Source organism: Trichomycterus rosablanca, chromosome 18 (genome assembly GCF_030014385.1).
Source record: "Trichomycterus rosablanca isolate fTriRos1 chromosome 18, fTriRos1.hap1, whole genome shotgun sequence".
Taxonomy (NCBI): Eukaryota; Metazoa; Chordata; class Actinopteri; order Siluriformes; family Trichomycteridae; genus Trichomycterus; species Trichomycterus rosablanca.
Genome location: NC_086005.1, coordinates 4,744,223 through 4,758,043, shown reverse-complemented (window position 1 = coordinate 4,758,043; position 13,821 = coordinate 4,744,223).

Sequence of the window (13,821 nt, the reverse complement as noted above, 5' to 3'; positions counted from 1 at the left end):
AAAGTTTTTCTTCTTCCCTCGGTTTATGATGAATGTTTGGGTGTATATTTCTAGCATTCTGCCCCCTAACGTGTAAACTCAATTTCTAAAGAGTGGAATTCATTCTTTTAGCACCGATTTAAGCTGGTCAGGGTTGCCGTGGGTCTGATTCATTCGGCGAAATGCAGGAAACAGCCCAGACAGGTCGCCAGTACAGTACACTGCATTTTAGTAACTCCATTTAACCTGACTGCATGTCTTTTAACTTGTGGAAGGAAACCAACACAGACAAAGGGAGAACATGCAAACTGCAAACAAAAAGGACCCTGGCCATCCCAGGCCCTTCGTGCAGTGAGGTGACAGCACTACTCACTGCACTACTGTGCCACCCAAAAAGATGATCAGTTTAACTGTTTGTTTCCGATATTTATTTACATCCTCATCAGTAACCCAAGAACACTGAGCACATATCTGGAGTGCACAAAACCACTTACTCACAACTCAGTCACAGTCAGTCTGATCACACTCACGTGAGCTGAGCTATTGGGCTGAGCTATTGGTGCATTGGTGTAACAGTTTGTAAAAAGGTATAAACTAGTATTACTGGAATGTCTTACAAATTACTTAATACTTATGTGTACTAGGTACTTAAGTATGTGCTTTTCAATGTATTAGAACCTTTACTAGAGAATGCACACCTGAAGAATATAAAGGCACATAAGAACAAATGGATTACAAAATGCTGCCTGTGTTTACTTTGCCATATCTTATATAATACTAATCCTTACATACTTTGCGTCTGTAATTCAATAATTCAATAATTTCCTTTGGGATAATTAAAGTGTCTATCTATCTATCTGTCTGTCTGTCTGTCTGTCTGTCTGTCTGTCTGTCTGTCTAGCTTTACTTTAGACAATAGCAGTTAGTGTACTGTGTTGCAGATTATATTAATGACACAGGGTAAACCCCATTCTACATTGTAAGTAAGTACAAGTAAAACTGCAAATAAAAATAGAAAGTAGTAACTGAGTAATAAACTGACTTTTAAAGCTAGGAGTAAAGATCAGTCAAGACTGGTTACTTTGCACAGAACTGTGTGAGCGATTTGTCCAGCAGTTTAAAACATTTAATTTCATAACATCATTATAATTCAGAGAATCTGAGGAAATCTTTATGTCCAAAGTGCAAAGTTGAAACCAAATTACGAACGTTTGTAATCTGCAGTACCTTAAATGCAAATTAAGACTTTACTACACAAAGTAATAACATGGAGAAATGCAGCCCACCTCTCTGGGACTGATGCACAGTAAAAATGGGTGATGTGGTCTGACCTGAAGTCCACATTTTAAATAATTTTTGAAAATAAGACACTGTGTTCTCTAAGTCAAAGCAGAAAAGAACCGATTTGACTTCATGTTTTGGAAGGTGAAAGGAAACCCCAACACCCAAATGAAATCCATGTGGACTTATCAAACACCTCACAAGCAGTGACCTGAAATAAGGTTCAAATCCAGGTCTCAAATAACCTGATACCTAGATGGCAGCCACACTACCATGTACCAGGTCAAAGGCTAATTAATTTTATTCATACTAATACTCCACACTAAACACATTTTCAATTAGTTGCAGCACTGTTGTTGTATTTATTCAGCACACTGATTATGATAGTTCGTGTACAGTGATTTATTTCTCAGCTGAGGTGCAGAACTGAAGCTTTACCCACAGCATTTTAGACATTTCTACTAGCCAACACTATAACGGTGAACAGAGATTTTGGAATCCATCTTTCTTACTGCAGTGCACACCAATAGGCTTAAAGCATTAGACACTTGTACAAACATTAGTATAAAGTAGCATCCAAGCAAAGCACATTTAATAACTCTACAAGACTGCAAAGGTTTCACAGTAATTATTTTTTAATATGAAATGAAGTAGCAGCTCTGTTGGTTACTGTTTGGGTTGATTATTGTTTGTAAGTGTACAGTGAATAAAAACTATACAGTGAATAAAGAATATGAAGATTCATCACTCACAATTTAAACCTCTCGGTTTAAGTAATTCAAGTACTCATAGACAGTCTGATGTGAAAAGCACTGATGGACAGTTGCTTGTGTGTTATAAGAATTGACCCCCCCCCCCCCCCCCCCCCCCCCCCCCCGCTTTAATTTGGCACTGAGAGAACCTGAACCCCGGGAACGCTGAGGAGCGACAGAGGGTGAGGGTCCGCAAAGATCATTTTTCAAGCATCACCAAGTGCACTGCAATAGAAGTGTGACCCTAGTGTTGGAACATCCTGTCCCTACACACACATTAATGGCCTCTCAGGCCACGGGCAACTGGCTAACAACATTACACACAGCGTGTTTACACACACACAACACGTCTAGACACTTCATGATTTTGGCAGATACCAGATTTCATTTTATTTATTTAAAAGCAAAAGTAAACAGCTTAATATTTGATGTTATATTGGATTAAAACGAGGGTTTGTCATTAACAGAATATACAGTATTTAAACAGCATACATGACCACAACCACAACTTAAATATTGGTATTTAATTCAATATATCTTATAAAATAACACATTACTCTTGATTTTTAATACTTTACAACTTAAAATTACAACAGCCAATATAATACTTAGTTTAATAACAAATGCACATAAATTAGGACTAACACCCAGAAATATGCAAGGCAATGTCTATTTTGTAACAATTGGGCATGTTATGTTCAGGGATATTAAATGCTGAGCTGATGGTAGTTACTCTTATGCACATCAGGCATAATGACATCCAACAGTGACAATCTGGGAGATGTGGGGCTTGAACCAACAACCTTCAGATTACTAGCCCTTTACCTTAACTGCTTAGCTACCACTGACCCTATACATAAAAGCGGACGCTTTTATCCAAAGCAACTTACACTTATGACTAAACACAATTTAAACAATTGAGGGTTAATGGCTTTGCTCAGGGGACCGACAGTAGGTACTTGGCAGTGGTTGGGCTTGAACTGGTAACCTTCTGATTGCCAGTCCAGTACCTTAATGTATGTGTCAGATCTGGTGCATGTTTTATTTTCTGATTTTAGTCATGCACACATAATAATGACTACTTATGTATCAAAACAATCTTTTTTTCTGCCAGGCTGCATTAATTCTCTCACAACAAAATAAATAAAACTGGTATATTCAGTCAATTTAGGATAATCAGCACTTTTAGAAAGGTTTACAGAGCTTCAATGATCTATTTGTTTGTTTGTTTATTAGGATTTTAACATCATGTTTTACACTCTGGTTACATTCAAGACAAGGAACGGTAGTTACTCATTACACAAGATTAATCAGTTCACAAGTTTATATCAGACACAGTCATGGACAATTTAGTGTCTCCAATTCACTTCACCTGCACGTCTTTGGACTGTGGGAGGAAACCGGAGCTCCTGGAGGAAACCCACGTGGACACGGGGAGAACACGCAAACTCCACACAGAAAGGACCCGGACCGCCCCACCTGGGGATCGAACCCAGGACCTTCTTGCTGTGATGTGACAGTGCTACCCACTTAGCCACCGTGTCAATGATCTATTTCACTGTATAAACAGTATTACAAAATGACCACTTTTATATGAGTAGGCTGTGAAACTTGGTTACTAGAGATCAAGGCAAATATAAATCTATATTAAACGGAAATGACTGAAAGCTTTTATTAGCCTAAGTTGTTGCTATAGTGACTAATCCACTACACAATAAAGAGAGGAATAAGATTCGATTTAACCAAATACAATAGTGAAAACCAAACCCACATTCAAAACTTCCTATACGTGAAAGCTATGAAAGTGAAAGTTCTGCTTCAAAAGAGGTAGAGCTGGCTGTACAAGAGCACTGTTATAATTTAGCAGTTTGTCAGATAGTGATGAGAGATGTGACTTACTACACTAAATCTATTGTTTTAAAGAATCAACTAAATGCATTCAGTGGTGCACAGCTGCAATCAGAATATTCACCCCCCCCCCCCCCCCCCTTCCTCGCCTTAAATGGTATTACGGTAATGTGTTAAAGAATAAATTAAAATGTACAGCAAGGAGTCTCAGTAAACAGAGAATAAATGTGCTTCCAGCTCATCTAAGTTTGTTGGCTTTTGTGCTAAAGCTGCTTTCTTTAAATCTCATTTAAATGAGATTTAAATCTGGAGACTGAGAAGACCCCTCCAGGATTTTTCAGGACTGTAATATAACAGCATTCTGTAATATGACCGAATAAAAGTTTACCGCATAATATGTTGGACACTTGTGAAGATTTTGCTTTCTTATTTACACTTTGGTTACATTCATGACAGAAACGGTAGTTACTGGTTACACAGGATTCATCAGTTCACAAGTTCAATGTCAAACACAGTCATGGACAATTTTGTGTCTCCAATTCACCTCACTTGCACGTCTTTGGACTGTGGGAGGAAACACACACAGACACGGGGAGAACATGCAAACTCCACACAGAAAAGACCCGGACCACCACACTTGGGGATCGAACCCAGGACCTTCTTGCTATGAGGCGACAGTGCTACCCACTGAGCCACCGTGACGCCCTAACACAAGAAATTAGTGTTTCACACATTATTTTTAAGTTTCCTAAATATTTTACAACTGTGACTTTGTTCTTATGATAAGGGTTTACATTTGCTAAACAATAAATTGGAAACAAATTAAGGCATTTAAAGAAGGACACAAGCAACCTGTTCATTACTGCTTTTGTCATTTTGTGCAGACTATATTCTATAATCAGGTAATATAAATAGTTTTGCTAGGACTTTCTGCTTTGCTTATTTTCATAGTCTATACACATGACTGTATTATGAGCAAAATATATTACAGGAAGAAAACTTCCTGTTATGCAACCAATTATATGATGAGTTGGAAAGAGTAAGATAATTAGGTGTTATTATAAATCTGAGTAATGCAAACCTGATAAAAGAAAGTTAAAAACTGGGTCAAAGCTTTTGGAATAAATGTCTAATAATAAATGAAGACAAACTCAACTATTAGTGCATATCTGTATCTGTTTAAGTCAGACACTTGATCAAATTTCATGCAAAATTACTTTACTGAAAAAAATAATGCAACGAGAAAACTCAAACATATAAATACTAATAAATACTATGCATATACCTGCATGCATTGCATTATTAATTCTGCATTAGTGCATTCACTGCGTCTTAACAGCTGAGTGCAACTTCACTTACCTTAAAGCACAGTTGCAATCATGTCATAAATATCCATAGTTTACTTCCTTTGGCAAAGGAAAAAATTGATCAAATCAATCTTAAATCCACAGAAAGGAACCCGGTCTAACTCTTCCCTGAATTATAAACTGCACTGTTTTCTTTTGCACATTGTATTTTACACCCTGCCTGTAATTTCTAGTAACTGCGCGCTCCCTGTCACGCACTCCTCAAACATGCGCGCTCCCGTGGGCCCGTTCTACCCAGCCCCACAACGTCTAATATCCCTCCGCCACAACGTGTTTGACTCTCCTGCAAACCAGACACGCGTTTCTATACTTCTTAGATATATATTCAGAATTTTTAGGCACCAACAAATGTATCAACTGCGTTTTAAACTATTTAAACACACATATATATGAGGTACTATTTTCGTCGCAGGGATATCAGACGTAAACAGGCAAAGCCGGAACAAGCCGCTTTTCGAGGCGTGGGCTTATTATGCGTGTTTATTTTTTTTTAAACGGAAATAGTTTACGTGCCTATATGCACATTACCGTTCTGATTAGTGTAATAAAATAGTACATCAACTTAATTTTATACTGTTTATTACACCACTAGGTTTTCCAGTGTGAAGCAAAAGACAACCCGCGCTTTCTTGAAACGGTTGTAACGAGCACAGAAATCGTGGAATCGACACCGAATCCGATTCCTAGATTCCTATGCTAAGTAATGGGGATCGATGAATCGATTCCAGACATCGCCTACACGAAATATTAAATATTTTACAGCACGTTGTTGCGTTTATTTTGTACCTCAGCTGTCATCCACGTGCCCTACTCATGGGTCCATGATAATCATGACTGTGCTCTAAGTGGCTCACGCTGAAGGGAATTATTGTTTTTGGGATCCACATCATTTTTTTAAAGTTAAAAAGCAATATTTTAAATAGATAAGGCAATGCCTACTACTGAGACTACATTTCAAAGTCATGCAAGTGAGGTGAATTGGAGATACAAAATTGTCCATGACAATTGTGTTCGACAGTGGCGGCTCCTGCCAAATAAGTGAAATCACAATTTAAAAATGACATTATTTACTTGTAACTTGTATTTACTTATATGATTTCCCCCCCTTTGTAGATACTTGATGTTTAAATTTGGTCTGGGTGGCCCTAATTCTTAAGTTGCTCATTTATCCTGATTACATGATGGAGTTGCTCCGAACTGAGGTGATGGTAGTCATGGTGACGAGATTGCGACACCAGGTAACGTGACGCAAGCACGTAAGTGCGTGCCCTCCCGGAACCCATTCAGAATGCATTGCAGCGCCTGCAGTTCGAAAAAAAGAGCCTTAACATGAGAGTCTATGAGAGCAATCCGAAAGGGGCGGTACTGTACCGAACACAACTCGACGCTGATTGGACTACGATATTTCGAGGCAAGACTGACTCCAGAACAGTCACAGCTGTGATGGAAAAATTTCTTCCCTTTCGCCCTTTGGTGGTGCGTCGCCCGATCCGATTTAAATCACAGGTCAAATGTGTCAGATCTAAAACATGTTCTCAGGCCAGCTGGAAGTGCTAAATATTGCCCTAAGTGTGAGTGCATACGTGTGTGTGTGTGAGTGTGAATTATTGGGAAACTGAAACTAAAGCTCAAAGTAAAATGCAGTGTTATTTGGCCCTAAACAGACACTACAGTGCAGCACATTATCTGAGCACAGTATCCGACCCTAAATTAAGAAACACCTTGACGAGGTACAGACTGAGCACACACAACCTGGCCATGGAGACGGGGCGACACACCCGGTCCCGGCTGCCCTGGGAGGAGAGGTTGTGCCAGCACTGCACTCTCGGTACAGTAGAGACGGAGCTGCACTTCCTCACCCAGTGTACCAAGTACCACCACATCCGCTCCCAATTCTTCCCCAAAGTTAACACCATCATCGCCAACTTTAACTCCCTCCCAGACCCCGACAAACTGCCCCACCTACTGGGGGAGCACAGAGAGAGCTGCACACTGGCAGCACTCTACACGCACACGCACACACACCTGCCACCAGGTGAGGGACAGTGGGTGACCATGTCTCACACACACACACACACACACACACACACACACACACACACACACACACACACATCAAACATTACTCATTACTGTAAATGTTATAATTTTTATTGTTATTATTTGCACAGTTTATATTATTATTTTATTCTATTTAATTTTTTGCACCTGTAACTGTTTTGTATATATTTGTTCTTTCTTATTGTTACGTTTATTTTTCTCTGTAACTGAGCTTTGGCAATACAAATGTCCTTATTTGTCATGCCAGTAAAGCTTCTTTTGAGTTTGTGTGTGTGTGTGTGTGTGTGTGTGTGTGTGTGTCTTCACTGTGATAGACTGGTGACCTGTCCAGTGTGTTTCCTGTCCTTTCGCCCAATGAATTAGACCCACTGTGACCATGACCAGGATAAAGTCATGGTAAAACAGACAATGAATAAATTATCAGAGGTCTACATTCTACACATTGTCTACAATAAACTTTCTTGTGCAAGAAATAAGACTTTAGTGTTTGTTGTTTACATTCAGACATTCTTCTGATATCTAATAACTATCATGTTTATCATGATATTATTTTATCTTCATGATATGCTGCTTCTTTTTGAACTGTTCCTGGCCATGACACATCAACAAAGGAAACATGAATGGAGCAATGAACTGGAGCATATCAGTGAAAAAGCTAATTCTGGAAATATGATGTGAAAAAGACAACCCCAAATATATAAGCCAAAAACCTTGAATAATATAATTAAAAAGAAGGTGACAGTGCTTACATGGCCTGGTTTGAATCCCTTTGTAAAGTCCATCAGAGAACCCTATAAGATTTAGGGATGTTTAGTGAATTTTACTACAGTGCTGCAATCAGCTAATTATATACAGATTTTTCTGATTTAATAAACTTAACTTTTAACTTAACTTGTGTGTCTGAATGAGACTCACTGCAACAAATGATTACTAAAAATGAATAGATACATAAATGAACGAACTGGTCCACAGCCAGAGACGAGGGAAGAGAAGATGGGTGTGCTGGGTTCATGTGTCCTCCAGACGGCGCCATTAGTCTTTTATACACAGAGGACCTTCATCAAATTTTGGAGTGCTGGGTAACGACACGTTGGTAAGCTTGGGTTGGTTTGGGTTTGGAGACTAAATTTGTGTTACTTTTACTCCTTTTTAAATCATTTATTTTGTTTGTAATTTTGTATTTTTTGGAAGTGCACCCATCAGTGCATGTGTCAGAGACAAAGCTATAAATCATCAGTTACATTTGTTTATTTTGCAAAGATATTTTTTAAGGTTATTTGTCTAACAAGTATAGTTGGCAAGATGTTTAACTATATTGTGGTACAGGGTTGTGCCAAGCTTCTTCCGTTTCAAGATTATTAAGGCCACTGTAGTTTTGGTAACACTTAAAGCCTTTAATATTATATATAATAATGATATATTATATATTATGTACTAAGTGTAGATTGATGGGCAAAAATAATTACACTGCTGTGAAGAAGTATTTTCCCGATTTAATCTATATTTGCGTCTTTGTCACTTGCATATGTTTCAGATCATCACTACTAATGTCAGATAGAGACAACACAGATAAATACTAATTTAAATTATGGTGTCATTTATTGAAGAGCTCTCTCTCGCCCATGCAAATTTTCTCCCAGTCTATTCATATCCAGTTACCCAATCACATTTTGCTTCCTCCACTGCTGCAGACCTCCACTTCTGAGCGGCGAGCCGTGGCTAACATGACTAATCCGACCGCTTCTTTTCACCTGCATGAAACGGGAGTCTGTGTGAATCTGTGTATCAGTTACGCACCGACCTCTATTTTCCATCGTCTTTGTGCAGGCACCATTGATCAGTCAGCATTTAATTAATTAGGTGAAAGGCAGGAAACAACCCAAACCGGTTGCCAGTCCATCACAGGGCAGACACATAACACACACAGACACACAGACAAACACACACACACACACTGGAGCACCAGAGTAAACCCATGTGGGAGAACATGCAATTCCACACAGAAAGTACCCTGGCTGCCCGACAGGAGAAACAAAACCAGGCCTTCTTGCTGTGAGGTGACCCACTGCACCACATTAAAACACAACCTTAAAAAGTCTACATTTTGAGATAAAAATTCTTAAAATATTTTTAGGACTGTGGTGGTGGGAGTAGGCTTCGGATTTCATACTCTTGCGGTCTGTGGTTAGGTTACGTCACTGCTAGAGATGTCTTGCACGTCTGTGCTGTGCATGTCTGTACTGATCCTGATTGTGGGTGGACTGTGTTTTTGCAAGATGCCAGTTAGCCACACAAAATATTTAAACACCACTCTGGTGTTGTGAGGATTAAACGTCTATGGAGAACATTATTTACCTGTATGCTGTTGGATTGTCTAGACTGGAGTGTAGGAGTGTTAAGCTGGAAAGGAGTTGGCTGTGTGTACACACTCTGTTTGCTCTGGAATTTGCATCTCTTCCCTCACGTAGTCGGTAAATAATAAAAAAAACCCTCTAACTATTATTAGCAGTAATGGATATACTTGATGTATGTTTATTATGTACATTTAAAGTCTTTACATCTGTTATCCTTTAATAAACCTACTAAAAGAGCCTCAGTAACTGAATAAGATTATATAATCAAGATTATTCAGTGTAAGGAACTAAATACACATGAACAAGGCACCAATCTATCACAGGGCATCTCAAATTAGTATAATTAAAAATTAAATTAATAAGAGAAAAGTATTCAGTTACTATGTATATTATCAATGTATATACAGTACAGTGCTCTAAAAGAGTATCTGTCCCCACATGATTTCTTCTATTTTTGCCAAATTGTCAAATATAAATGTTTCAAATCTTTTAGCTAATTTTTTTTATAAGATGAACACGACACAAGTAAACATAAAATGCAGCTTTTAAATGATCATTTTAATTGAAATTTCAGCCAATAAAATTTTCTAAACTGTGTGATTAAGTAGCAACTACTGTACATTTTCACCAGGGCCGGGAGGGCTGGACAGCATTTTCTTTCAATAATAGAAGGACATTTTGAAAAAGCATAGTGAACACTGCACTACCACAGCACCAGCTACTCAGTCCGCCAATGTGCGATTTTGGAAAAATAAATAAAAGAGAGATAAATTCAGTAAATTCCAGGCAATTAAAAGAAGCAGAGCAGCCACTCCACTACTGACACAACCCACGTCCATTGTGGATTTGTCTGTGGGGCTCCACTTGAAAGGGTTCCGTTACTCCATTGCTGAAGGCAACCTTTCGCTTCAGGTTGGTTAATCTGGGGCAGTTGTAGCCTAGTAGTTAAGGTACTGGACCAGTAATCGGAAGGTTGCCAGTTCAAACTCCACCACTGCCAGGTTGCCACTTTTGGGCCCCTGAGCAAGGCCTTTAACCCTCACTGCTTTGATTGTACACTGTCACAACTGTAAGTCGCTTTGGATAAAAGCGTCTGCTAAATGCAAAAAATGTAAATGTAATCCACAACTCCAGCTGCACCAGTGAGCCAACAAGCAATAGTCCCAATGAGCATTTTAAAGAACTCTCCCAAGTGCAGTACATTACTGCTGATGAGTCGCAGAGACTGAATAAAGAGCCATCTGTGCCTCCATGCCCTCTGCCGGCCATTAGTGGCAAGGCAGATGCATGTGAGTCTGTGCTCCGAGCCCCCTGCTGATCTCCATGAATAGTGGGCCTGAAAAAATGCTTAATTCATTCCTTAAAATTATTCGTAAAAAAATCAGTGGCCAATCAGGTCACTGTGGTTGTATCAAACAGGTGAAAAATTCAATTATATATTCCAGACTACCTTTTAAAAAAAATGCATCTCACATTTATGCTTTTTTGCCTTTTGTACAAATGTAGGAAAACCTTTAGTCATAGAGTTTATTTTTATAAGTTGTCAAAGCCAGAAGTATCTAGAGAAACTAAAAAAAGACCTGCTACAGTATCAGTGCTGACTGCATGTGTCCATTACTTCTGTTGTCTATGAACAGCGTGTTTTCTTCCCCCCTAAATTAACGTCTTTAACTCATAACCAAAGACAGACTTTACACTGCAGACAGAACACCAACATTTAGTTGCTTCTGTCATAACCCAGTCACTAATTAGGCTCTGGAATAGACCCGTCCTTAACACCTGTACATACCCAGCCATCCAGAAAACAGGTGGGACAAAAATCTGCAAGGGTTAAAGTGTCTCACTGAAAGAGACTTAAGGATAGGAGGGCTTATCCGAGTGGAAGTGCTTGGTGCTCACCGTTATTAGCCCTCACACAGCAGAGAAATGACTGTCTACAGTGCTTTTACAATAACAAAACATCAGAAACACTGAGCGCAAGCTGGAAACACACCCAAAACATGGCATTAATACAGACAGGGCAAAACTTTGAATGATTATTTCCATGCTTATATCCATATTATGTCAAAAATGTATTCCTAATAATTAAATCCATAGTTTTTAACAGTTTAGATTGATAGGGAAAGCATTGTGGTACCATTTGATAAATTGCCTTTAATTCCATAAAAATAAATGATCTTTGATGGATTTTTTGTTTAAAAATCCTCCATATTTTCAAAAAGATTTAGGCCATCTTGGCGATAACATGCATTCACCTTCAATTTCTTTTCATAGAAACTTGAATGAGTCTTGATTTATTTTATGTTTTTAGGGTTGTTGTCTTATATCAAGACTTAGTTTCTTGGCTGAGGATATATTCTTTTCTAATATCCCAGCCCATCGGTCCATTTATGTTTCCTTTAATGTATTTTAGATATACCAACATGCAAATGTTACATTCATGTTCCACATAACAACATTGTGTCTACTTCATACCAACCTGTAAGAAAAAGATAGCACTTGTGTATTTTGTGGGTTGGTGCCAACAAAACCAACAAACAACATTCAGATAAAATTGCCACGTGGTTCACCATTCTTAGCTGGTGTAATTAGTAAAAGGTGCACCAGACCAGTAATCTGCAGTAAGGTTCTCACTAAGGTTGTTGTCACGCTGAAGAAGCAAATTAAAATGTACCAGTTGTATAATAAATATCGTGTTCAATGATCACAAGCTCAGGATCAAATTCCCTGTGTAAGAAAATATCATATTAGGTCCATTATGAAGATGATCAGCCGCCCAAACCCCCACCCAACCCCCGTCACCCCCCGAAAAGAAAGAAAACCCAAAGAGCTGAGAGATGTTAACACTGCTGATTAAGAGGTAGTAGCTGTAATTACAGGTTCCTCTGCTCCTGATGCACATGCTGTAAGAAATAAAGAGGTTACAGGTGACTGGATGACCGGCTTTTTGGTTTATTTGGGAACATTATTATATCTTTAATATGTGCAGCCTTTTGATCTTTGTTGATGTTTTGTTTTACTGGATCAGGATCAAATTTCTCAAGTTTCTGCAAGGAGACGACTCTTCTCTGTAGGAAACCTACATTCTTACTATTTTTACACAACAAGCATTTGTCAAGAAAATAATATGCAAATGTTACTACAGAGCCGATCTTTTTATAAGGAAATGCACCTTCAATTTGAGCCTGGATCAAATAAAACAAATAAAACAATAAAAATATTGTTTGCGTAAAAGGAACATGAAGCTTTATGTTGAAAATGGATTTTTTAAAGTACTTTTTAGAGCAGAGTAGAGTAAACCCTACTTTAAAGACATTAACCACTTTGTTTGTATTCAATATGCAGTTCATCCAGTGAAAATATCTACTTAAATGTATACACATTATGTATTTTGTACTTCTAATCTAAACTAAAATGTATGTAAAGGTGTGTAATTATAAACTCAAAATTATAAACCCAAAATCCTGGGTCATGGTGGGTCCGGTTTTCTCGGAATCACTGGGTGAAATGCAGTTACACAACCCAAATACTCACCAATTTACACTTAATGTTCCATCGTGAATAAATGTTTTTAAAAGTGTTTCTAAAATGAATTAAATGAATTAAACAATGAGCCCCAAATGCCAAATGCCCAATTTGGCCTGACGACCAGCTTCATGTTGAGGCAAGCCTCTTCCATGACTGATGCCACTGGTAACACTCAGAGCGCTGGACATTAGTTATTACTTTTTATTAGATTCCCAGAGTATTTTTTATTACTTTCTAAAAGAGAAAGAGAACACTAAACACAAACAAGTAAAAAAAAAACAAAAAAAACAAAGAAAAGTCAAATATATATTCTGATGAACCAAAACATTAGGACCTCAGAAATGTGCATCGCAGGGATATATTGAATGCCGGGCTGACTTGATAAAGGACTGGTGATCAGAAGGTTGCTGTTTCAAGCCCCACCACCACCAAGTTGCCACTGTTGGGCCTCTGAGTGAGCCCCTAACCCCCAATAGTTTGCACTGTATCCAGTCACAATTGTAGGTCACTTTGGATAAAAGCGTCTTCTAAACGCCAATAGTGCTCTCTCACATGTCTTGGCAGGTCAGAGCTCATTTGACAGCATTTTAAGTGGGTGGTTTTAATGTTTTGGCTTCTTACCTGAACTCAAGCCTACAGTATCTGTCCTAT